Source organism: Puntigrus tetrazona, unplaced genomic scaffold (genome assembly GCF_018831695.1).
Source record: "Puntigrus tetrazona isolate hp1 unplaced genomic scaffold, ASM1883169v1 S000000994, whole genome shotgun sequence".
In the NCBI taxonomy this organism is placed as follows: Eukaryota; Metazoa; Chordata; class Actinopteri; order Cypriniformes; family Cyprinidae; genus Puntigrus; species Puntigrus tetrazona.
This window is the reverse complement of record NW_025048589.1, coordinates 80,763-98,770: the sequence shown is the minus strand read 5'-3', so window position 1 is coordinate 98,770 and position 18,008 is coordinate 80,763. Positions and strand designations below refer to the sequence as shown.

The 18,008-nt window shown below is 40.1% G+C and overlaps 4 non-coding genes and 35 pseudogenes across 4 annotated transcripts; all 39 read right to left on the bottom strand.

Annotated features, from left to right (window-relative positions):
- Positions 1–137: 137 nt before the first annotated feature.
- Positions 138–256, bottom strand: LOC122339360 (annotated as a pseudogene).
- A 278-nt stretch (positions 257–534) lies between these two features.
- On the bottom strand, positions 535–653 carry LOC122339473 (annotated as a pseudogene).
- Positions 654–924: 271 nt separating this feature from the next.
- Positions 925–1,043, bottom strand: LOC122339393 (annotated as a pseudogene).
- A 277-nt stretch (positions 1,044–1,320) lies between these two features.
- On the bottom strand, positions 1,321–1,439 carry LOC122339389 (annotated as a pseudogene).
- Positions 1,440–1,711: 272 nt separating this feature from the next.
- On the bottom strand, positions 1,712–1,830 carry LOC122339464 (annotated as a pseudogene).
- A 271-nt stretch (positions 1,831–2,101) lies between these two features.
- LOC122339507 lies at positions 2,102–2,220 on the bottom strand. The gene has a single exon (XR_006249983.1). It is a non-coding gene; the product is annotated as a 5S ribosomal RNA (ribosomal RNA).
- A 274-nt stretch (positions 2,221–2,494) lies between these two features.
- Positions 2,495–2,613, bottom strand: LOC122339352. The gene has a single exon (XR_006249947.1). It is a non-coding gene; the product is annotated as a 5S ribosomal RNA (ribosomal RNA).
- A 272-nt stretch (positions 2,614–2,885) lies between these two features.
- On the bottom strand, positions 2,886–3,004 carry LOC122339383 (annotated as a pseudogene).
- A 273-nt stretch (positions 3,005–3,277) lies between these two features.
- Positions 3,278–3,396, bottom strand: LOC122339385 (annotated as a pseudogene).
- Positions 3,397–3,667: 271 nt separating this feature from the next.
- Positions 3,668–3,786, bottom strand: LOC122339404 (annotated as a pseudogene).
- Positions 3,787–4,059: 273 nt separating this feature from the next.
- On the bottom strand, positions 4,060–4,180 carry LOC122339476 (annotated as a pseudogene).
- Positions 4,181–4,451: 271 nt separating this feature from the next.
- On the bottom strand, positions 4,452–4,570 carry LOC122339510. Its single transcript, XR_006249986.1, has one exon. It is a non-coding gene; the product is annotated as a 5S ribosomal RNA (ribosomal RNA).
- A 272-nt stretch (positions 4,571–4,842) lies between these two features.
- LOC122339348 lies at positions 4,843–4,961 on the bottom strand (annotated as a pseudogene).
- A 277-nt stretch (positions 4,962–5,238) lies between these two features.
- On the bottom strand, positions 5,239–5,357 carry LOC122339401 (annotated as a pseudogene).
- Positions 5,358–5,629: 272 nt separating this feature from the next.
- LOC122339422 lies at positions 5,630–5,748 on the bottom strand (annotated as a pseudogene).
- Positions 5,749–6,021: 273 nt separating this feature from the next.
- LOC122339417 lies at positions 6,022–6,140 on the bottom strand (annotated as a pseudogene).
- Positions 6,141–6,413: 273 nt separating this feature from the next.
- On the bottom strand, positions 6,414–6,532 carry LOC122339443 (annotated as a pseudogene).
- A 272-nt stretch (positions 6,533–6,804) lies between these two features.
- LOC122339514 lies at positions 6,805–6,923 on the bottom strand. Its single transcript, XR_006249990.1, has one exon. It is a non-coding gene; the product is annotated as a 5S ribosomal RNA (ribosomal RNA).
- Positions 6,924–7,198: 275 nt separating this feature from the next.
- On the bottom strand, positions 7,199–7,317 carry LOC122339356 (annotated as a pseudogene).
- Positions 7,318–7,589: 272 nt separating this feature from the next.
- On the bottom strand, positions 7,590–7,708 carry LOC122339392 (annotated as a pseudogene).
- Positions 7,709–7,985: 277 nt separating this feature from the next.
- Positions 7,986–8,104, bottom strand: LOC122339402 (annotated as a pseudogene).
- A 273-nt stretch (positions 8,105–8,377) lies between these two features.
- Positions 8,378–8,496, bottom strand: LOC122339412 (annotated as a pseudogene).
- A 270-nt stretch (positions 8,497–8,766) lies between these two features.
- LOC122339355 lies at positions 8,767–8,885 on the bottom strand (annotated as a pseudogene).
- Positions 8,886–9,158: 273 nt separating this feature from the next.
- Positions 9,159–9,277, bottom strand: LOC122339435 (annotated as a pseudogene).
- A 273-nt stretch (positions 9,278–9,550) lies between these two features.
- On the bottom strand, positions 9,551–9,669 carry LOC122339378 (annotated as a pseudogene).
- A 275-nt stretch (positions 9,670–9,944) lies between these two features.
- Positions 9,945–10,063, bottom strand: LOC122339434 (annotated as a pseudogene).
- A 273-nt stretch (positions 10,064–10,336) lies between these two features.
- LOC122339450 lies at positions 10,337–10,456 on the bottom strand (annotated as a pseudogene).
- A 273-nt stretch (positions 10,457–10,729) lies between these two features.
- Positions 10,730–10,848, bottom strand: LOC122339428 (annotated as a pseudogene).
- Positions 10,849–11,122: 274 nt separating this feature from the next.
- On the bottom strand, positions 11,123–11,240 carry LOC122339394 (annotated as a pseudogene).
- A 276-nt stretch (positions 11,241–11,516) lies between these two features.
- Positions 11,517–11,635, bottom strand: LOC122339516 (annotated as a pseudogene).
- Positions 11,636–11,910: 275 nt separating this feature from the next.
- On the bottom strand, positions 11,911–12,029 carry LOC122339433 (annotated as a pseudogene).
- Positions 12,030–12,301: 272 nt separating this feature from the next.
- On the bottom strand, positions 12,302–12,422 carry LOC122339413 (annotated as a pseudogene).
- Positions 12,423–13,083: 661 nt separating this feature from the next.
- On the bottom strand, positions 13,084–13,202 carry LOC122339432 (annotated as a pseudogene).
- Positions 13,203–13,474: 272 nt separating this feature from the next.
- LOC122339377 lies at positions 13,475–13,593 on the bottom strand (annotated as a pseudogene).
- Positions 13,594–13,865: 272 nt separating this feature from the next.
- Positions 13,866–13,983, bottom strand: LOC122339451 (annotated as a pseudogene).
- Positions 13,984–14,255: 272 nt separating this feature from the next.
- LOC122339423 lies at positions 14,256–14,374 on the bottom strand (annotated as a pseudogene).
- A 271-nt stretch (positions 14,375–14,645) lies between these two features.
- LOC122339366 lies at positions 14,646–14,764 on the bottom strand (annotated as a pseudogene).
- A 273-nt stretch (positions 14,765–15,037) lies between these two features.
- LOC122339475 lies at positions 15,038–15,156 on the bottom strand (annotated as a pseudogene).
- Positions 15,157–15,821: 665 nt separating this feature from the next.
- Positions 15,822–15,940, bottom strand: LOC122339470 (annotated as a pseudogene).
- Positions 15,941–18,008: the final 2,068 nt, after the last annotated feature.

Sequence of the window (18,008 nt, the reverse complement as noted above, 5' to 3'; positions counted from 1 at the left end):
AACAGTCAAACTCTGTTTAAAGAACAGCTACTTTAAAGGCAATTGAATTAAATAAGCAGTAAGGGAAAGCAAAGAGCTGGTCAAACTTTGGCCACACTAAGGGCCAGTGTATTAGATAAGTAGTGAAAAAAACTCAAAACTTACAGCACCTGGTATTCCTAGGCAGTCTCCCATCCAAGTACTAACTAGGCCCAACTCTGCTTAGCTTCTGAGATCAGACGAGATCAGGCGTGAACAGGGTGGTATGTCCGTAAGCGAAAGCTGCTGCAAAAAGCCCCCTATTTTAAGGTGAGGCACAGTAAGTGCCATTATACTAAATAAGTAATGAATGAAATACAAAAAAAAATACTTCAAAATGAGCTACATTAAAGATAAGAGCATTAGTTAAGTAGTTAAAAACAGTCAAACTCTGTTTAAAGAACAGCTACTTTAAAGGCAATTGAATTAAATAAGCAGTAAGGGAAAGCAAAGAGCTGGTCAAACTTTGGCCAAACTAAGGGCCAGTGTATTAGATAAGTAGTGAAAAAACTCAAAAACTTACAGCACCTGGTATTCCTAGGCAGCCTCCCATCCAAGTACTAATTAGGCACAACTCTGCTTAGCTTCTGAGATCAGACGAGATCAGGCGTGAACAGGGTGGGATGGCCGTGTAGCTGCTGCAAAAAGCCCCTATTTTTAAGGTGAGGCACACTAAGTGCCATTATACTAGATAAGTAATGAATGAAATACAAAAAAATACTTCAAAATGAGCTACATTAAAGATAAGAGCATTAGTTAAGTAGTTAAAAACAGTCAAACTCTGTTTAAAGAACAGCTACTTTAAAGGCAATTGAATTAAATAAGCAGTAAGGGAAAGCAAAGAGCTGGTCAAACTTTGGCCACACTAAGGGCCAGTGTATTAGATAAGTAGTGAAAAAACTCAAAAACTTACAGCACCTGGTATTCCTAGGCAGTCTCCCATCCAAGTACAAACTAGGCCCAACTCTGCTTAGCTTCTGAGATCAGACGAGATCAGGCGTGAACAGGGTGGCATGTCCGTAAGCGAAAGCAGCTGCAAAAAGCCCCTTATTTTAAGGTGAGGCACACTAAGTGCCATTATACTAGATAAGTAATGAATGAAATACAAAAGAAATACTTCAAAATGAGCTACATTAAAGATAAGAGCATTAGTTAAGTAGTTAAAAACAGTCAAACTCTGTTTAAAGAACAGCTACTTTAAAGGCAATTGAATTAAATAAGCAGTAAGGGAAAGCAAAGAGCTGGTCAAACTTTGGCCACACTAAGGGCCAGTGTATTAGATAAGTAGTGTAAAAACTCAAAAATTTACAGCACCTGGTATTCCTAGGCAGTCTCCCATCCAAGTACTAACTAGGCCCAACTCTGCTTAGCATCTGAGATCAGACGAGATCAGGCGTGAACAGGGTGGGATGGCCGTAAGTAAAGCTGCTGCAAAAAGCCCCTATTTTAAGGTGAGGCACACTAAGTGCCATTATACTAGATAAGTAATGAATGAAATACAAAAAATACTTCAAAATGAGCTACATTAAAGATAAGAGCATTAGTTAAGTAGTTAAAAACAGTCAAACTCTGTTTAAAGAACAGCTACTTTAAAGGCAATTGAATTAAATAAGCAGTAAGGGAAAGCAAAGAGCTGGTCAAACTTTGGCCACACTAAGGGCCAGTGTATTAGATAAGTAGTGAAAAAACTCAAAACTTACAGCACCTGGTATTCCTAGGCAGTCTCCCATCCAAGTACTAACTAGGCCCAACTCTGCATAGCTTCTGAGATCAGGCGAGATCAGGCGTGAACAGGGTGGTATGGCCGTGGCGAAAGCTGCTGCAAAAGCCCCTATTTTAAGGTGAGGCACACTAAGTGCCATTATACTAGATAAGTAATGAATGAAATACAAAAAATACTTCAAAATGAGCTACATTAAAGATAAGAGCATTAGTTAAGTAGTTAAAAACAGTCAAACTCTGTTTAAAGAACAGCTACTTTAAAGGCAATTGAATTAAATAAGCAGTAAGGAAAGCAAAGAGCTGGTCAAACTTTGGCCACACTAAGGGCCAGTGTATTAGATAAGTAGTGAAAAAACTCAAAAACTTACAGCACCTGGTATTCCTAGGCAGTCTCCCATCCAAGTACTAACTAGGCCCAACTCTGCTTAGCTTCTGAGATCAGACGAGATCAGGCGTGAACAGGGAGGTATGGCCGTAAGCAAAAGCTGCTGCAAAAGGCCCCCTATTTTAAGGTGAGGCACACTAAGTGCCATTATACTAGATAAGTAATGAATGAAATACAAAAAAACTTCAAAATGAGCTACATTAAAGATAAGAGCATTAGTTAAGTAGTTAAAAACAGTCAAACTCTGTTTAAAGAACAGCTACTTTAAAGGCAATTGAATTAAATAAGCAGTAAGGGAAAGCAAAGAGCTGGTCAAACTTTGGCCACACTAAGGGCCAGTGTATTAGATAAGTAGTGAAAAAACTCAAAAACTTACAGCACCTGGTATTCCTAGGCAGTCTCCCATCCAAGTACTAACTAGGCCCAACTCTGCTTAGCTTCTGAGATCAGACGAGATCAGGCGTGAACAGGGTGGTATGGCCGTAAGCAAAGCTGCTGCAAAAAGCCCTATTTTAAGGTGAGGCACACTAAGTGCCATTATACTAGATAAGTAATGAATGAAATACAAAAAATACTTCAAAATGAGCTACATTAAAGATAAGAGCATTAGTTAAGTAGTTAAAAACAGTCAAACTCTGTTTAAAGAACAGCTACTTTAAAGGCAATTGAATTAAATAAGCAGTAAGGGAAAGCAAAGAGCTGGTCAAACTTTGGCCACACTAAGGGCCAGTGTATTAGATAAGTAGTGAAAAAACTCAAAAACTTACAGCACCTGGTATTCCTAGGCAGTCTCCCATCCAAGTACTAACTAGGCCCAACTCTGCTTAGCTTCTGAGATCAGACGAGATCAGGCGTGAACAGGGTGGTATGGCCGTGTGAAAGCTGCTGCAAAAAGCCCCTATTTTAAGGTGAGGCACACTAAGTGCCATTATACTAGATAAGTAATGAATGAAATACAAAAAAATACTTCAAAATGAGCTACATTAAAGATAAGAGCATTAGTTAAGTAGTTAAAAACAGTCAAACTCTGTTTAAAGAACAGCTACTTTAAAGGCAATTGAATTAAATAAGCAGTAAGGGAAAGCAAAGAGCTGGTCAAACTTTGGCCACACTAAGGGCCAGTGTATTAGATAAGTAGTGAAAAAACTCAAAAACTTACAGCACCTGGTATTCCTAGGCAGTCTCCCATCCAAGTACTAACTAGGCCCAACTCTGCTTAGCTTCTGAGATCAGACGAGATCAGGCGTGAACAGGGTGGTATGGCCGTGCGAAAGCTGCTGCAAAAGCCCCTATTTTAAGGTGAGGCACACTAAGTGCCATTATACTAGATAAGTAATGAATGAAATACAAAAAATACTTCAAAATGAGCTACATTAAAGATAAGAGCATTAGTTAAGTAGTTAAAAACAGTCAAACTCTGTTTAAAGAACAGCTACTTTAAAGGCAATTGAATTAAATAAGCAGTAAGGGAAAGCAAAGAGCTGGTCAAACTTTGGCCACACTAAGGGCCAGTGTATTAGATAAGTAGTGAAAAAACTCAAAAACTTACAGCACCTGGTATTCCTAGGCAGTCTCCCATCCAAGTACTAACTAGGCCCAACTCTGCTTAGCTTCTGAGATCAGACGAGATCAGGCGTGAACAGGGTGGTATGGCCGTGGCGAAAGCTGCTGCAAAAAGCCCCTATTTTAAGGTGAGGCACACTAAGTGCCATTATACTAGATAAGTAATGAATGAAATACAAAAAAATACTTCAAAATGAGCTACATTAAAGATAAGAGCATTAGTTAAGTAGTTAAAAACAGTCAAACTCTGTTTAAAGAACAGCTACTTTAAAGGCAATTGAATTAAATAAGCAGTAAGGAAAAAGCAAGAGCTGGTCAAACTTTGGCCACACTAAGGCCAGTGTATTAGATAAGTAGTGAAAAAACTCAAAAACTTACAGCACCTGGTATTCCTAGGCAGTCTCCCATCCAAGTACTAACTAGGCCCAACTCTGCATAGCTTCTGAGATCAGGCGAGATCAGGCGTGAACAGGGTGTGGTATGGCCGTGCGAAAGCTGCTGCAAAAAGCCCCTATTTTAAGGTGAGGCACACTAAGTGCCATTATACTAGATAAGTAATGAATGAAATACAAAAAATACTTCAAAATGAGCTACATTAAAGATAAGAGCATTAGTTAAGTAGTTAAAAACAGTCAAACTCTGTTTAAAGAACAGCTACTTTAAAGGCAATTGAATTAAATAAGCAGTAAGGAAAAGCAAAGAGCTGGTCAAACTTTGGCCACACTAAGGGCCAGTGTATTAGATAAGTAGTGAAAAAACTCAAAACTTACAGCACCTGGTATTCCTAGGCAGTCTCCCATCCAAGTACTAACTAGGCCCAACTCTGCTTAGCTTCTGAGATCAGACGAGATCAGGCGTGAACAGGGTGGTATGGCCATAAGCAAAGCTGCTGCAAAAAGCCCCTATTTTAAGGTGAGGCACACTAAGTGCCATTATACTAGATAAGTAATGAATGAAATACAAAAAATACTTCAAAATGAGCTACATTAAAGATAAGAGCATTAGTTAAGTAGTTAAAAACAGTCAAACTCTGTTTAAAGAACAGCTACTTTAAAGGCAATTGAATTAAATAAGCAGTAAGGGAAAGCAAAGAGCTGGTCAAACTTTGGCCACACTAAGGGCCAGTGTATTAGATAAGTAGTGAAAAAACTCAAAACTTACAGCACCTGGTATTCCTAGGCAGTCTCCCATCCAAGTACTAACTAGGCCCAACTCTGCTTAGCTTCTGAGATCAGACGAGATCAGGCGTGAACAGGGTGGGATGGCCGTAAGCGAAAGCTGCTGCAAAAAGCCCCCTATTTTAAGGTGAGGCACAGTAAGTGCCATTATACTAAATAAGTAATGAATGAAATACAAAAAAAATACTTCAAAATGAGCTACATTAAAGATAAGAGCATTAGTTAAGTAGTTAAAAACAGTCAAACTCTGTTTAAAGAACAGCTACTTTAAAGGCAATTGAATTAAATAAGCAGTAAGGGAAAGCAAAGAGCTGGTCAAACTTTGGCCACACTAAGGGCCAGTGTATTAGATAAGTAGTGAAAAAACTCAAAAACTTACAGCACCTGGTATTCCTAGGCAGTCTCCCATCCAAGTACTAACTAGGCCCAACTCTGCTTAGCTTCTGAGATCAGACGAGATCAGGCATGAACAGGGTGGTATGGCCGTAGCGAAAGCTGCTGCAAAAGCCCCTATTTTAAGGTGAGGCACACTAAGTGCCATTATACTAGATAAGTAATGAATGAAATACAAAAAAATACTTCAAAATGAGCTACATTAAAGATAAGAGCATTAGTTAAGTAGTTAAAAACAGTCAAACTCTGTTTAAAGAACAGCTACTTTAAAGACAATTGAATTAAATAAGCAGTAAGGGAAAGCAAAGAGCTGGTCAAACTTTGGCCACACTAAGGGCCAGTGTATTAGATAAGTAGTGAAAAAACTCAAAACTTACAGCACCTGGTATTCCTAGGCAGTCTCCCATCCAAGTACTAACTAGGCCCAACTCTGCTTAGCTTCTGAGATCAGGCGAGATCAGGCGTGAACAGGGTGGTATGGCCGTGGCAAAGCTGCTGCAAAAAGCCCCTATTTTAAGGTGAGGCACACTAAGTGCCATTATACTAGATAAGTAATGAATGAAATACAAAAAAATACTTCAAAATGAGCTACATTAAAGATAAGAGCATTAGTTAAGTAGTTAAAAACAGTCAAACTCTGTTTAAAGAACAGCTACTTTAAAGGCAATTGAATTAAATAAGCAGTAAGGGAAAGCAAAGAGCTGGTCAAACTTTGGCCACACTAAGGGCCAGTGTATTAGATAAGTAGTGAAAAAACTCAAAAACTTACAGCACCTGGTATTCCTAGGCAGTCTCCCATCCAAGTACTAACTAGGCCCAACTCTGCTTAGCTTCTGAGATCAGACGAGATCAGGCGTGAACAGGGTGGGATGGCCGTGGCAAAGCTGCTGCAAAAAGCCCCTATTTTAAGGTGAGGCACACTAAGTGCCATTATACTAGATAAGTAATGAATGAAATACAAAAAAATACTTCAAAATGAGCTACATTAAAGATAAGAGCATTAGTTAAGTAGTTAAAAACAGTCAAACTCTGTTTAAAGAACAGCTACTTTAAAGGCAATTGAATTAAATAAGCAGTAAGGGAAAGCAAAGAGCTGGTCAAACTTTGGCCACACTAAGGGCCAGTGTATTAGATAAGTAGTGAAAAAACTCAAAAACTTACAGCACCTGGTATTCCTAGGCAGTCTCCCATCCAAGTACTAACTAGGCCCAACTCTGCTTAGCTTCTGAGATCAGGCGAGATCAGGCGTGAACAGGGTGGGATGGCCGTGCTAAAGCTGCTGCAAAAAGCCCCTATTTTAAGGTGAGGCACACTAAGTGCCATTATACTAGATAAGTAATGAATGAAATACAAAAAAATACTTCAAAATGAGCTACATTAAAGATAAGAGCATTAGTTAAGTAGTTAAAAACAGTCAAACTCTGTTTAAAGAACAGCTACTTTAAAGGCAATTGAATTAAATAAGCAGTAAGGGAAAGCAAAGAGCTGGTCAAACTTTGGCCACACTAAGGGCCAGTGTATTAGATAAGTAGTGAAAAAACTCAAAACTTACAGCACCTGGTATTCCTAGGCAGTCTCCCATCCAAGTACTAACTAGGCCCAACTCTGCTTAGCTTCTGAGATCAGACGAGATCAGGCGTGAACAGGGTGGTATGGCCGTAAGCGAAAGCTGCTGCAAAAAGCCCCTATTTTAAGGTGAGGCACACTAAGTGCCATTATACTAGATAAGTAATGAATGAAATACAAAAAAATACTTCAAAATGAGCTACATTAAAGATAAGAGCATTAGTTAAGTAGTTAAAAACAGTCAAACTCTGTTTAAAGAACAGCTACTTTAAAGGCAATTGAATTAAATAAGCAGTAAGGGAAAGCAAAGAGCTGGTCAAACTTTGGCCACACTAAGGGCCAGTGTATTAGATAAGTAGTGAAAAAACTCAAAAACTTACAGCACCTGGTATTCCTAGGCAGTCTCCCATCCAAGTACTAACTAGGCCCAACTCTGCTTAGCTTCTGAGATCAGGCGAGATCAGGCGTGAACAGGGTGGTATGGCCGTAAGCGAAAGCTGCTGCAAAAAGCCCCTATTTTAAGGTGAGGCACACTAAGTGCCATTATACTAGATAAGTAATGAATGAAATACAAAAAATACTTCAAAATGAGCTACATTAAAGATAAGAGCATTAGTTAAGTAGTTAAAAACAGTCAAACTCTGTTTAAAGAACAGCTACTTTAAAGGCAATTGAATTAAATAAGCAGTAAGGAAAGCAAAGAGCTGGTCAAACTTTGGCCACACTAAGGGCCAGTGTATTAGATAAGTAGTGAAAAAACTCAAAACTTACAGCACCTGGTATTCCTAGGCAGTCTCCCATCCAAGTACTAACTAGGCCCAACTCTGCTTAGCTTCTGAGATCAGACGAGATCAGGCGTGAACAGGGTGGTATGGCCGTGTAAGCGAAAGCTGCTGCAAAAAGCCCCTATTTTAAGGTGAGGCACACTAAGTGCCATTATACTAGATAAGTAATGAATGAAATACAAAAAAATACTTCAAAATGAGCTACATTAAAGATAAGAGCATTAGTTAAGTAGTTAAAAACAGTCAAACTCTGTTTAAAGAACAGCTACTTTAAAGGCAATTGAATTAAATAAGCAGTAAGGGAAAGCAAAGAGCTGGTCAAACTTTGGCCACACTAAGGGCCAGTGTATTAGATAAGTAGTGAAAAAACTCAAAAACTTACAGCACCTGGTATTCCTAGGCAGTCTCCCATCCAAGTACTAACTAGGCCCAACTCTGCTTAGCTTCTGAGATCAGGCGAGATCAGGCGTGAACAGGGTGGTATGGCCGTGCGAAAGCTGCTGCAAAAAGCCCCTATTTTAAGGTGAGGCACACTAAGTGCCATTATACTAGATAAGTAATGAATGAAATACAAAAAAATACTTCAAAATGAGCTACATTAAAGATAAGAGCATTAGTTAAGTAGTTAAAAACAGTCAAACTCTGTTTAAAGAACAGCTACTTTAAAGGCAATTGAATTAAATAAGCAGTAAGGGAAAGCAAAGAGCTGGTCAAACTTTGGCCACACTAAGGGCCAGTGTATTAGATAAGTAGTGAAAAAACTCAAAAACTTACAGCACCTGGTATTCCTAGGCAGTCTCCCATCCAAGTACTAACTAGGCCCAACTCTGCTTAGCTTCTGAGATCAGGCGAGATCAGGCGTGAACAGGGTGGTATGGCCGTGGCTAAAGCTGCTGCAAAAGCCCCTATTTTAGGTGAGGCACACTAAGTGCCATTATACTAGATAAGTAATGAATGAAATACAAAAAATACTTCAAAATGAGCTACATTAAAGATAAGAGCATTAGTTAAGTAGTTAAAAACAGTCAAACTCTGTTTAAAGAACAGCTACTTTAAAGGCAATTGAATTAAATAAGCAGTAAGGAAAGCAAAAGAGCTGGTCAAACTTTGGCCACACTAAGGGCCAGTGTATTAGATAAGTAGTGAAAAAACTCAAAACTTACAGCACCTGGTATTCCTAGGCAGTCTCCCATCCAAGTACTAACTAGGCCCAACTCTGCTTAGCTTCTGAGATCAGGCGAGATCAGGCGTGAACAGGGTGGTATGGCCGTAAGCGAAAGCTGCTGCAAAAAGCCCCTATTTTAAGGTGAGGCACACTAAGTGCCATTATACTAGATAAGTAATGAATGAAATACAAAAAATACTTCAAAATGAGCTACATTAAAGATAAGAGCATTAGTTAAGTAGTTAAAAACAGTCAAACTCTGTTTAAAGAACAGCTACTTTAAAGGCAATTGAATTAAATAAGCAGTAAGGGAAAGCAAAGAGCTGGTCAAACTTTGGCCACACTAAGGGCCAGTGTATTAGATAAGTAGTGAAAAAACTCAAAACTTACAGCACCTGGTATTCCTAGGCAGTCTCCCATCCAAGTACTAACTAGGCCCAACTCTGCTTAGCTTCTGAGATCAGGCGAGATCAGGCGTGAACAGGGTGGTATGGCCGTGGCGAAAGCTGCTGCAAAAAGCCCCTATTTTAAGGTGAGGCACACTAAGTGCCATTATACTAGATAAGTAATGAATGAAATACAAAAAAATACTTCAAAATGAGCTACATTAAAGATAAGAGCATTAGTTAAGTAGTTAAAAACAGTCAAACTCTGTTTAAAGAACAGCTACTTTAAAGGCAATTGAATTAAATAAGCAGTAAGGGAAAGCAAAGAGCTGGTCAAACTTTGGCCACACTAAGGGCCAGTGTATTAGATAAGTAGTGAAAAAACTCAAAACTTACAGCACCTGGTATTCCTAGGCAGTCTCCCATCCAAGTACTAACTAGGCCCAACTCTGCTTAGCTTCTGAGATCAGGCGAGATCAGGCGTGAACAGGGTGGGATGGCCGTAAGCTAAAGCTGCTGCAAAAAGCCCTATTTTAAGGTGAGGCACACTAAGTGCCATTATACTAGATAAGTAATGAATGAAATACAAAAAAATACTTCAAAATGAGCTACATTAAAGATAAGAGCATTAGTTAAGTAGTTAAAAACAGTCAAACTCTGTTTAAAGAACAGCTACTTTAAAGGCAATTGAATTAAATAAGCAGTAAGGGGAAAGCAAAGAGCTGGTCAAACTTTGGCCACACTAAGGGCCAGTGTATTAGATAAGTAGTGAAAAAACTCAAAAACTTACAGCACCTGGTATTCCTAGGCAGTCTCCCATCCAAGTACTAACTAGGCCCAACTCTGCTTAGCTTCTGAGATCAGGCGAGATCAGGCGTGAACAGGGTGGTATGGCCGTGGCGAAAGCTGCTGCAAAAAGCCCCTATTTTAAGGTGAGGCACACTAAGTGCCATTATACTAGATAAGTAATGAATGAAATACAAAAAATACTTCAAAATGAGCTACATTAAAGATAAGAGCATTAGTTAAGTAGTTAAAAACAGTCAAACTCTGTTTAAAGAACAGCTACTTTAAAGGCAATTGAATTAAATAAGCAGTAAGGGAAAGCAAAGAGCTGGTCAAACTTTGGCCACACTAAGGGCCAGTGTATTAGATAAGTAGTGAAAAAACTCAAAAACTTACAGCACCTGGTATTCCTAGGCAGTCTCCCATCCAGAGTACTAACTAGGCCCAACTCTGCTTAGCTTCTGAGATCAGACGAGATCAGGCGTGAACAGGGTGGTATGGCCGTGGCGAAAGCTGCTGCAAAAAGCCCCTATTTTAAGGTGAGGCACACTAAGTGCCATTATACTAGATAAGTAATGAATGAAATACAAAAAAATACTTCAAAATGAGCTACATTAAAGATAAGAGCATTAGTTAAGTAGTTAAAAACAGTCAAACTCTGTTTAAAGAACAGCTACTTTAAAGGCAATTGAATTAAATAAGCAGTAAGGAAAGCAAAAGAGCTGGTCAAACTTTGGCCACACTAAGGGCCAGTGTATTAGATAAGTAGTGAAAAAACTCAAAACTTACAGCACCTGGTATTCCTAGGCAGTCTCCCATCCAAGTACTAACTAGGCCCAACTCTGCTAAGCTTCTGAGATCAGGCGAGATCAGGCGTGAACAGGGTGGTATGGCCGTGCGCGAAAGCTGCTGCAAAAAGCCCCTATTTTAAGGTGAGGCACACTAAGTGCCATTATACTAGATAAGTAATGAATGAAATACAAAAAAATACTTCAAAATGAGCTACATTAAAGATAAGAGCATTAGTTAAGTAGTTAAAAACAGTCAAACTCTGTTTAAAGAACAGCTACTTTAAAGGCAATTAAATTAAATAAGCAGTAAGGAAAGCAAAGAGCTGGTCAAACTTTGGCCACACTAAGGGCCAGTGTATTAGATAAGTAGTGAAAAAACTCAAAAACTTACAGCACCTGGTATTCCTAGGCAGTCTCCCATCCAAGTACTAACTAGGCCCAACTCTGCTAGCTTCTGAGATCAGACGAGATCAGGCGTGAACAGGGTGGTATGGCCGTAAGCGAAAGCTGCTGCAAAAAAACCCCTATTTTAAGGTGAGGCACACTAAGTGCCATTATACTAGATAAGTAATGAATGAAATACAAAAAAATACTTCAAAATGAGCTACATTAAAGATAAGAGCATTAGTTAAGTAGTTAAAAACAGTCAAACTCTGTTTAAAGAACAGCTACTTTAAAGGCAATTGAATTAAATAAGCAGTAAGGGAAAGCAAAGAGCTGGTCAAACTTTGGCCACACTAAGGGCCAGTGTATTAGATAAGTAGTGAAAAAACTCAAAAACTTACAGCACCTGGTATTCCTAGGCAGTCTCCCATCCAAGTACTAACTAGGCCCAACTCTGCTTAGCTTCTGAGATCAGACGAGATCAGGCGTGAACAGGGTGGTATGGCCGTAAAGCAAAAGCTGCTGCAAAAAGCCCCTATTTTAAGGTGAGGCACACTAAGTGCCATTATACTAGATAAGTAATGAATGAAATACAAAAAAATACTTCAAAATGAGCTACATTAAAGATAAGAGCATTAGTTAAGTAGTTAAAAACAGTCAAACTCTGTTTAAAGAACAGCTACTTTAAAGGCAATTGAATTAAATAAGCAGTAAGGAAAGCAAAGAGCTGGTCAAACTTTGGCCACACTAAGGGCCAGTGTATTAGATAAGTAGTGAAAAAACTCAAAAACTTACAGCACCTGGTATTCCTAGGCAGTCTCCCATCCAAGTACTAACTAGGCCCAACTCTGCTTAGCTTCTGAGATCAGGCGAGATCAGGCGTGAACAGGGTGGTATGGCCGTGGCGAAAGCTGCTGCAAAAGCCCCTATTTTAAGGTGAGGCACACTAAGTGCCATTATACTAGATAAGTAATGAATGAAATACAAAAAATACTTCAAAATGAGCTACATTAAAGATAAGAGCATTAGTTAAGTAGTTAAAAACAGTCAAACTCTGTTTAAAGAACAGCTACTTTAAAGGCAATTGAATTAAATAAGCAGTAAGGGAAAGCAAAGAGCTGGTCAAACTTTGGCCACACTAAGGGCCAGTGTATTAGATAAGTAGTGAAAAAACTCAAAAACTTACAGCACCTGGTATTCCTAGGCAGTCTCCCCCATCCAAGTACTAACTAGGCCCAACTCTGCTTAGCTTCTGAGATCAGGCGAGATCAGGCGTGAACAGGGTGGTATGGCCGTAAACAAAAGCTGCTGCAAAAAGCCCTATTTTAAGGTGAGGCACACTAAGTGCCATTATACTAGATAAGTAATGAATGAAATACAAAAAAATACTTCAAAATGAGCTACATTAAAGATAAGAGCATTAGTTAAGTAGTTAAAAACAGTCAAACTCTGTTTAAGAACAGCTACTTTAAAGGCAATTGAATTAAATAAGCAGTAAGGGAAAGCAAAGAGCTGGTCAAACTTTGGCCACACTAAGGGCCAGTGTATTAGATAAGTAGTGAAAAAACTCAAAAACTTACAGCACCTGGTATTCCTAGGCAGTCTCCCATCCAAAGTACTAACTAGGCCCAACTCTGTAGCTTCTGAGATCAGGCGAGATCAGGCGTGAACAGGGTGGTATGGCCGTGGCAAGCTGCTGCAAAAAGCCCCTATTTTAAGGTGAGGCACACTAAGTGCCATTATACTAGATAAGTAATGAATGAAATACAAAAAATACTTCAAAATGAGCTACATTAAAGATAAGAGCATTAGTTAAGTAGTTAAAAACAGTCAAACTCTGTTTAAAGAACAGCTACTTTAAAGGCAATTGAATTAAATAAGCAGTAAGGGAAAGCAAAGAGCTGGTCAAACTTTGGCCACACTAAGGGCCAGTGTATTAGATAAGTAGTGAAAAAACTCAAAACTTACAGCACCTGGTATTCCTAGGCAGTCTCCCATCCAAGTACTAACTAGGCCCAACTCTGCTTAGCTTCTGAGATCAGGCGAGATCAGGCGTGAACAGGGTGGTATGGCCGTGGCGAAAGCTGCTGCAAAAGCCCCTATTTTAAGGTGAGGCACACTAAGTGCCATTATACTAGATAAGTAATGAATGAAATACAAAAAAATACTTCAAAATGAGCTACATTAAAGATAAGAGCATTAGTTAAGTAGTTAAAAACAGTCAAACTCTGTTTAAAGAACAGCTACTTTAAAGGCAATTGAATTAAATAAGCAGTAAGGGAAAGCAAAGAGCTGGTCAAACTTTGGCCACACTAAGGGCCAGTGTATTAGATAAGTAGTGAAAAAACTCAAAACTTACAGCACCTGGTATTCCTAGGCAGTCTCCCATCCAAGTACTAACTAGGCCCAACTCTGCTTAGCTTCTGAGATCAGGCGAGATCAGGCGTGAACAGGGTGGGATGGCCGTAAGCGAAAGCTGCTGCAAAAGCCCCTATTTTAAGGTGAGGCACACTAAGTGCCATTATACTAGATAAGTAATGAATGAAATACAAAAAAATACTTCAAAATGAGCTACATTAAAGATAAGAGCATTAGTTAAGTAGTTAAAAACAGTCAAACTCTGTTTAAAGAACAGCTACTTTAAAGGCAATTGAATTAAATAAGCAGTAAGGAAAGCAAAGAGCTGGTCAAACTTTGGCCACACTAAGGGCCAGTGTATTAGATAAGTAGTGAAAAAACTCAAAACTTACAGCACCTGGTATTCCTAGGCAGTCTCCCATCCAAGTACTAACTAGGCCCAACTCTGTTAGCTTCTGAGATCAGGCGAGATCAGGCGTGAACAGGGTGGTATGGCCGTGCGAAAGCTGCTGCAAAAAGCCCCTATTTTAAGGTGAGGCACACTAAGTGCCATTATACTAGATAAGTAATGAATGAAATACAAAAAAATACTTCAAAATGAGCTACATTAAAGATAAGAGCATTAGTTAAGTAGTTAAAAACAGTCAAACTCTGTTTAAAGAACAGCTACTTTAAAGGCAATTGAATTAAATAAGCAGTAAGGGAAAGCAAAGAGCTGGTCAAACTTTGGCCACACTAAGGGCCAGTGTATTAGATAAGTAGTGAAAAAACTCAAAACTTACAGCACCTGGTATTCCTAGGCAGTCTCCCATCCAAGTACTAACTAGGCCCAACTCTGCTTAGCTTCTGAGATCAGACGAGATCAGGCGTGAACAGGGTGGGATGGCCGTGGCGAAAGCTGCTGCAAAAGCCCCTATTTTAAGGTGAGGCACACTAAGTGCCATTATACTAGATAAGTAATGAATGAAATACAAAAAAATACTTCAAAATGAGCTACATTAAAGATAAGAGCATTAGTTAAGTAGTTAAAAACAGTCAAACTCTGTTTAAGAACAGCTACTTTAAAGGCAATTGAATTAAATAAGCAGTAAGGGAAAGCAAAGAGCTGGTCAAACTTTGGCCACACTAAGGGCCAGTGTATTAGATAAGTAGTGAAAAAACTCAAAACTTACAGCACCTGGTATTCCTAGGCAGTCTCCCATCCAAGTACTAACTAGGCCCAACTCTGCTTAGCTTCTGAGATCAGGCGAGATCAGGCGTGAACAGGGTGGTATGGCCATAAGCGAAAGCTGCTGCAAAAAGCCCCTATTTTAAGGTGAGGCACACTAAGTGCCATTATACTAGATAAGTAATGAATGAAATACAAAAAATACTTCAAAATGAGCTACATTAAAGATAAGAGCATTAGTTAAGTAGTTAAAAACAGTCAAACTATCTTTAAAGAACAGCTACTTTAAAGGCAATTGAATTAAATAAGCAGTAAGGAAAGCAAAGAGCTGGTCAAACTTTGGCCACACTAAGGGCCAGTGTATTAGATAAGTAGTGAAAAAAACTCAAAACTTACAGCACCTGGTATTCCTAGGCAGTCTCCCATCCAAGTACTAACTAGGCCCAACTCTGCGTAGCTTCTGAGATCAGACAAGATCAGGCGTGAACAGGGTGGGATGGCCGTGCAGAAAGCTGCTGCAAAAAGCCTCCTATTTTAAGGTGAGGCACACTAAGTGCCATTATACTAGATAAGTAATGAATGAAATACAAAAAATACTTCAAAATGAGCTACATTAAAGATAAGAGCATTAGTTAAGTAGTTAAAAACAGTCAAACTCTGTTTAAAGAACAGCTACTTTAAAGGCAATTGAATTAAATAAGCAGTAAGGGAAAGCAAAGAGCTGGTCAAACTTTGGCCACACTAAGGGCCAGTGTATTAGATAAGTAGTGAAAAAACTCAAAACTTACAGCACCTGGTATTCCTAGGCAGTCTCCCATCCAAGTACTAACTAGGCCCAACTCTGTAGCTTCTGAGATCAGGCGAGATCAGGCGTGAACAGGGGTGGTATGGCCGTGGCAAAAACTGCTGCAAAAAGCCCCTATTTTAAGGTGAGGCACACTAAGTGCCATTATACTAGATAAGTAATGAATGAAATACAAAAAAATACTTCAAAATGAGCTACATTAAAGATAAGAGCATTAGTTAAGTAGTTAAAAACAGTCAAACTCTGTTTAAAGAACAGCTACTTTAAAGGCAATTGAATTAAATAAGCAGTAAGGGAAAGCAAAGAGCTGGTCAAACTTTGGCCACACTAAGGGCCAGTGTATTAGATAAGTAGTGAAAAAACTCAAAAACTTACAGCACCTGGTATTCCTAGGCAGTCTCCCATCCAAGTAATAACTAAGCCCAACTCTGCTTAGCTTCTGAGATCAGGCGAGATCAGGCGTGAACAGGGTGGGATGGCCGTGCGAAAGCTGCTGCAAAAAGCCCTATTTTAAGGTGAGGCACACTAAGTGCCATTATACTAGATAAGTAATGAATGAAATACAAAAAAATACTTCAAAATGAGCTACATTAAAGATAAGAGCATTAGTTAAGTAGTTAAAAACAGTCAAACTCTGTTTAAAGAACAGTTACTTTAAAGGCAATTGAATTAAATAAGCAGTAAGGCAAGGCAAGGCAAGTTTATTTATATAGCACATTTCATACACAATGGTAATTTAAAAAACTTACTTTACAAAAGAGGAAATAAAATAATTACAAGATTTAAATAACAATAAAAGAAATTAAAATAAAATAAAAACACTGATTTAAGATAAATTGAATTTAAAGCAAAAAGAGATTGATTTAAAACAGTTTAAAATAAAAGAAGCAAAGTAGCACAGTTGGACGCAGCACAGTGCTCATTCTGTAAATGCACAACTAAACAGATGAGTTTTGAGTCTGGATTTAAAAGTGACTAATGTAATTCAAGATGGCGCCGTTGAGTTCGGCTGCCGTCACGACCGCTCCTGCAAAACTTTTTGTTTTTCTTTTAATTTTTAGTATTTTGGACAGTCTGCGCGGTTTTCTTTATATAAGATGGCTATTATTACATACGACCGAGCCACTCTTATATCTATTGGTGTACAATGCACCCAACTTTCACCGTTTTAAACCGGACCCATGCTGGCGGCGAGATCCTGACGAAGACAAAGGGCGCGACCGCGCACCGCGTCCACGAGAAGGCGAGCGGCGGCAGGAACAGGTTGAGGGCACGCTCACACCGCGCCCCTACCTAGTGTCCTGTTAGCCAACGTCCAGTCTCTGGAAAACAAGCTCGATGACCTCAGGGCAAGGATCAAGTTCCAGAGAGACATTCGGGACTGCAACCTCCTCTGCTTCACCGAGACATGGCTGAACCCAGCGGTACCGGACCACGCCATACAACCGGCCGAGTTTTTCTCCGTTTACCGCATGGACAGAACAATGGAGTCGGGGAAGACACGGGGAGGTGGAGTGTGTCTGATGGTGAACAACCGCTGGTGCGACAGCGCGAGCGTTGTTCTTCTCTCACGCTCCTGCACACCAAACCTGGAACTTCTGACCATCAAATGTCGCCCTTTCTATCTTCCACGGGAATTCAGCTCGGTCATAGTCAGCGCCGTTTATATTCCACCTCAAGCGGACACGGACGCTGCAATATGGGATTTACACGACCACCTCACAACACACCAGTCACAACACCGGGGCCTTGCACTCATTGTGCTGGGGATTTTAACAGTGCAAACCTCAAGCGCGCACTGCGAACTTTGACCAGCACATCACCTGCCCCACCAGGGGCGAAAGGACACTGGATCACTGTTACACACCTTCAGAGACAGCTACAAGGCAAAATCATGCCCACCGTTTGGTAAATCGGACCATGCCGCCATTTTCCTCGTACCTGTTTACAAACAGAGGCTGAAACAGGAAGCCTCGGTACAGAGGAGGTGTCACGCTGGACTGACCATTCGGTGGCCGCTCTGCAGGACGCTTTGGATGACGCAGACTGGGCCATGTTCAGGTGTAGCTCGAGGACGTCAGGCGTGTTCAGCAGGCGGTGGTGGGATTCATCGAAACTAGCGGATGACACGGTAGAGAAAACCGCCAGTCATCAGGACGTTTCCCAACCAGAAGCCGTGGGTAGACAAAACTATCCGCGACTCTCTGAGATCCCGCTCCGCAGCCTATAATACGGGGATTGTCAACGGGGATATGTCTGAATACAAGGCTGCGTCATACGGCGTGCGCAGAGCGGTAAAGGAGGCAAAGAGGCGCTACGGGAGGAAACTTGAGTCACAGTTTCAACACAGTGACTCTAGGAGCCTTTGGCAGGGACTGAGAAACATCACGGACTATAAAACGCCAACCTCCAGAGTGGAGAGCGCGGATGCTTCTCTGGCAGGTGAGAGCTAAACACCTTTTATGCTCGTTTCGAGGCTGCAGCTAATCACGCTAATCACGCTAGCGCCGCTAGCGGCATGATGAACAGCACGCACGCCGAGAGAGCCGGAGAGG